This window comes from Mercurialis annua, linkage group LG8 (genome assembly GCF_937616625.2).
Source record: "Mercurialis annua linkage group LG8, ddMerAnnu1.2, whole genome shotgun sequence".
NCBI classification, from domain to species: domain Eukaryota; kingdom Viridiplantae; phylum Streptophyta; class Magnoliopsida; order Malpighiales; family Euphorbiaceae; genus Mercurialis; species Mercurialis annua.
In genome coordinates this window covers 26,293,619-26,299,618 of record NC_065577.1, presented here as the reverse complement: position 1 = coordinate 26,299,618, position 6,000 = coordinate 26,293,619, and positions in this window count along the sequence as shown.

The following is a 6,000-nucleotide window of genomic DNA, read 5'->3' as shown; positions in this document are numbered from 1 at the left end:
TTTGAACGGAAGATAGCAAAAATCAACAGCTATCACCAAACCGTCAACCGGACACAACTGTAGCAGTAGTTAAAGTATCAGTTTTTTTTAATACTAAAAAACTTATCAATTGATGATATACTTTTATTAAGCATTAATTAGTTATTATATAAGTTTTTGACGAAAAACGGGCAGAATTTCCCTTAAAAAAGAGCATCACCCATTTTGCAGGGAAGCCTGCAAGCAAACAAAGCTTTTTAAAAAACATCCAACACACAATTTCAACTACCAAAACAAATTATAGTAATAATTTACTTTATTTACTTGCTTATAAACGTGATAACATATTATATATTAAGTTAATTTAAATAAAAACCTAACCATCCTAATTTACGTATATTGTAACAATTTATATTTAATTAGTATGATAAGCTAACATACACTAAAATCTAACCTAATTTTATTAATTAAAATCTAACCTAATTTTATTAATTAAAATCTAACATAATTTAAACCTATTTTTAACTTAAATTAAAAATACTACACCCTAAACACTTAATTATATAATTGTAATAAATAAATTATAATCTAATTAACAATTAATCCATTATTTAAAAATAAAATATTTTCAATTAACCTAATTTAAATTAGACTAACTTCTATTAACCTAATTTTTAATCTAACCTAATTGACAATTCTAATTAATTTATATTTAATTAATTAGAATTGTAAATATTGAATTAACCTAAACTTAACAATTAAGCTAAACTTAATAATTAACCTAAAATAAAAAAATTATTTTAATTTAACCTAATTACACTAAATAATAACCTAATCTAATTATTAAGCCTAATTTAACAAATGATCAACCTAACTAAATTCATTAAACCTAAATACAGTAAAAAATAACCTAATTTAATTATAATTAAACATAATTTATATAAATAAAACCTAATTTAATAAATAAAACCTAATTGAATTAACTAGGTTAGGTTACCTGTAAGAAGGCCGGCGAACTGAAGGAGGAGGCTAATGGCAGTCGGACGGCGGGTGGCAGCGGCACCGGAAATTGGGAAACCGATTTCCTATTTTTAAATAAAAAAGAAGTTAAAAACTAACAAATAAAAGAGAAATAAACAAAATACTAACCTGGGCGAGGAAGGAGTGGCGGTGGAGGAAGGAGCACCGGTGGAGGAAGGAGCGGCGGAGGACGGCAACAATGGAGAAGAAGAGAGAAGCGGGAGAGAGAGGAAAAAAAGAAATGAAATGTCAAAACTGAAGCGCAGTTTGTGGAGTTTAAAAGGTTTCAATTTAGCGATGGATTTATATCCGTCGCTAAATTAAAACAATCTGTCGCTATGCATTAATGAAATGGTGCGTTTCATTAATGCATACTTTAGCGACGGATATCAAAAATCCGTCGCTACATTTAGCGACGGATTTTTGATATCCGTCGCTAAGACGGGTTCAGTGAAACGGTGAGTTTCACTGAGCCCGTGTTAGCGACGGATAACTAATTCGTTGCTACATTTAGCGACGGATTTCAGATATCCATCGCTAACACACGATAAAAATAGGGCGGGAGACTTCGCGCCAAGCAATATTAGGATTTTGGCGACGAATTTTAAATCTGTCATCAAATCCGTCGGGAAATTTGTATTTAGCGACGGATATAGTTTCCGTCGCTAAATTCCGTCGGGAAAATACTTAATTTTAGTAGTGCTAGAACATCCTACAGACAGACATAATATCAAAATAAAAACATAAAAATAAAAGGGAAAACACAGTTTTCTCCCTACCCTCACACTAAACGATGTATTGTCCCCAATGCAATCATACTAAACAAAACACACAACAAACATAAAAGTACGATAAGAAAGAAAATAACATAAAGCAAGATAAGTGAAAAAGAGAACAAAACACTCTAGTAGTCCTCCGGCTCTGGTGATGGTGAATCGACAGGTGAAGGATAGTCACCACTCGAGTCTATAACCCGCATGTATGCCCTCTGCATGTGATGATGGTCCCGCTGCTCTCTAAGAATCCGCCTCTGCCTGTTCTCCATGCGCCTCTGCCTGGTCTCCATCTGCAGTCTCCAAGCAACCTCAGAAGATGGCTGTAACGGCTCCTCATAACCTGGAGGACTCTCAGTAGCCTGAGCACCCTGTGCACTCTCCTGAACATTCTCTGTCTGCTGCCCCTCAGCATCCTCATCCTACTGCTCATCCTGATCATCTGCAGCTTCTAGATGCTCAACTGCACCATATTTCTTCACCCATCTTGTCCTCTGATAAAAAGGGATAATCACATTGTTGTTATCCACAACATTGCACTTCTTTAGATAGTCCATATCAATAAATTTTGGCTTTTGCCGATGTAGCGCATCCCAGTCTGCCTCTGTAGGATAAACCTCCAAACACTCAGCAATAGCACTCACAATCCACCCCATTCCCAAGGGACTCGCAACTTTCTGCTGCTGCATCTTCAGGACCATCTCTAAAATTCTATAGGACATGTTGATTCGTAAAGTATCGTCCTCAGGATGCAACAGAGCATATATCACAATCAAATCATTGTGGCCGATCTTGTTGGCCTCCTCGATTCCGTAAACATTGTACTTGTACCACTTGAAAGCTAGCAGTACAGAAACATCCTTGATCAAATTAGCCTTGGAGTCCTTCTGAAAGACAGGCTCGCCAGACAACTCTCGCCACATCTGATCCCTCTGATAGTCTGGAGGAGTAAGACACATACCACCACTACGCATCCCAAATGTGGTTCTCAACCACCTCATATCCAAAGTGTAATGTACCCCTCGCAGACGAAAACTGTACTCTGACTCCACATCGTCCTTCCGCTTCAAAGTGGTGAAAAACTCTCTGGTCAGCTCTGTATAGGTATGATGGGAACTCTCACTCAACCCATATAAACCCCATCGCCTCAAATGACTATCAAAAGCATCCTGCATATTCAGCTTATCAAGAGTTTCCGCATCTACAATCCTACAGCCTAGCATTCTCCTCTTACTAATCACAACAAACCTCTCACCTTCATCTACATAGTAAATAGGAAAGGGATACTCATACCTCGCAGCCAAACTCGGCCGCTGTCTGCTTCTTGAAGGCGCTGTGACTGGCAGAGGAACCCTTATTGCAGCTGCCGTCCGTGACTGTCCCCTGCGTAGTTGTGCTACTAGTGGTTGAGGAGAGCTCTGACTCCGCACTATGCTCGAATCCTTAGGATCAGTATCTTCTTCCCCAAAATTAGGATTTTTTGACCTAAACGTCATGATGGCGAGATTGAGAATGAAACCTTGAAGAATTGGAAGGAGAAATTTGTTTTAGAGGTAGGTTAGTTATAGGGAATGTTGAATCTTTGATGAATTTGAGGTAGAATTGAGTGAATTTAGTTAGGGTTTTGGGTGGGGGATTTTCGGATTTTTTTTTAGAGAAAAGGGTTGTGTTTTGTTTTTGAAATTTTGGGGAAAAAGTGACTGAAATCTTGATTTAAAAGGATTAAAACCGTTCGGCACACGATGTGCGTTGGCATCCTGCACGTCGAGCGGCCGCACGTCGTGCTGTGGCTTGGTGCACGTCGTTCAGGGGCACGTCGTGCGCCACCTATCCGCACGTCGTGCTCCTGCCGAAATTACCCTTCAAGACCACTTCTTCGCTCCTGTACCTGCACATCAGAAAGACCAATACCGGGACCAATCTAAATAAATAAACAACAATAAAACTAAACACGAAAACATAAAATAAATCCCAATAAAAAGATCGAAATTCTAAAATGAAACCTATCTAATGCATAAAATAAGAAAAAAACAAATGCAGTAAAACATAGTTAATTTGGATGAAAACAAATGCAGTAAAACATAGTTAATTTGGAATTTCATCCAAATACCGATTGTTTAAGGTCGTTAGCGTTGACCGTATAGTACCTAACTCAGTTTGGAGCATCGAGAGTATAACACTCTCTTCCTTTGTCCGTCAACGGACCTAGGTACGGCTTGCACCGCTTCCCATTGACTTTGAAAGTCTCGCCAATCGCATTTTCCAACTCAATTGTGCCATGCTCAGCTACATGTCGCACCTTGAAAGGTCCGCTCCATCTCGACTTCAGCTTGCCCAGGAATAGACGCAAGCGAGAGTTATACAGTAGCACATGACTGCCTTCTGTAAACTGCTTAGGCACAATATGAGCATCGTGCCATTTCTTGGTCTTTTCCTTGTACAACTTGGCATTATCATATGCCGACAAGTGAAACTCATCGAGTTCGTTCAGTTGCAAAAGTCGCTTCTGCTTCGAGAGTCGAGGGTCAAAATTTAACTCTTTGATCGCTTAGTATGCGCGATACTCTAACTCCAAAGGCAAGTGACAAGCTTTCCCATAGACCAGTCTGTAAGGTGACATACCAGTTGGCGTTTTAAATGCTGTCTGATATGCCCATAATGCATCATCCAATTTCTGAGACCAGTCTTTGCGCGAGCTATTCACTGTCTTTTCAAGAATGCGCTTCAACTCTCTATTGGACACTTCAACCTGTCCACTTGTCTGAGGGTGATATGGAGTTGCCACTCTGTGATACACATGATATTTCTTCATCAGGGCGGAAAACTGCTGATTGCAAAAATGTGACCCTCCATCACTGATGATGCCCGTGGCACACCAAATCTGTTGATCAACTTCTTCAGGAACTTCAGGACCACGTTTCCATCATTAGTGGGCATAGCAGCTGCTTCCAACCATTTCGACACATAGTCAACACACACCAGGATGTATAAGTTCCCACATGACACAGGGAATGGTCTCATGAAGTCGATACCCCAGACATCAGGAATCTCTACTTCCTGAATAGAAGAGAGAGGCATCTCATTGCACCTTGAGATATTGCCAGTTTGCTGGCATCTGTCATAGTGCTGCACAAAATCTCTCACATCCCTATGCAATGTAGGCCAATAAAAGACACTCTCTAGCACCTGTGCTGCTGTCCTACCCGAAGCATAGTGACCCCCATAATCCGAAGAATGGCACTGAGTCATAATGGCCAACATTTCTTCCTCTATAACACATCTCCGAATCATCTCATCTGCACAAACTCGGAATAGATATGGCTCATCCCACAGATAGAGCTTAACATCAGAGAGGAACTTCTTGCGCTGGTGATTGTTCATATCAGGAGACATAATATCAGCTGAGAGATAGTTAGAGAAGTCTGCATACCATAGATTCATCGTCTCTTTAATGAGCATGAGTGCCTCATCAGAAACCTTTCATTGATGACTTCGCCTTCTATCACTGGCTCGGGTACCTCCAAACATGACAAGTGATCTGCTGCCACATTCTCTGTCCCTTTCTTATCTCTGATCTCCATGTCAAATTCTTGCAGGAGACACACCCACTGAATCAATCTAGGCTTAGCATCTTGCTTGGAAAAAAGGTATCACAGTGCAGCATGATCATTGTAGATGATAACCTTTGAGCCAAGTAGATACTACCTAAATTTGTCCAGTTAGAACACTACAGCTAGCATTTCCTTCTCTGTGGTAGTGTAGTTCAGCTGAGCTCCTGCTAGTGTGCGACTAGCATAGTAGATGACATGAAGCTTCTTATCCTTCATCTGCCCCAGAATGCTTCCCAAAGCCGGATCGCTTGCATCGTACATGATCTCAAAGGGCAGATCCCAATCCGGACTACATTTGACTAGGGAAGTGACCAATGCTTCCTTTAACCTGAGAAAAGAAGCTAAACAAGCATCAGTAAACAAAAAAGGCGCGTCCTTGACAAGTAAAGTAGTCAAAGGACGCGCTATGGAAGAAAAGTCCTTCATGAACCTGCGATAAAATCCTGCGTGCTCGAGAGAGGCACAGACTCCCTTCAATGTGATTGGAAGTGGAAGCTTCTCGATTACCTCTGTCTTTGCCCTGTCAACCTCGATACCCTCTCTGGATATCTTGTGCCCCAAAACAATGCCCTCTTCCACCATGAAGTGGCATTTTTCCCAGTTCAGCACTACATTCG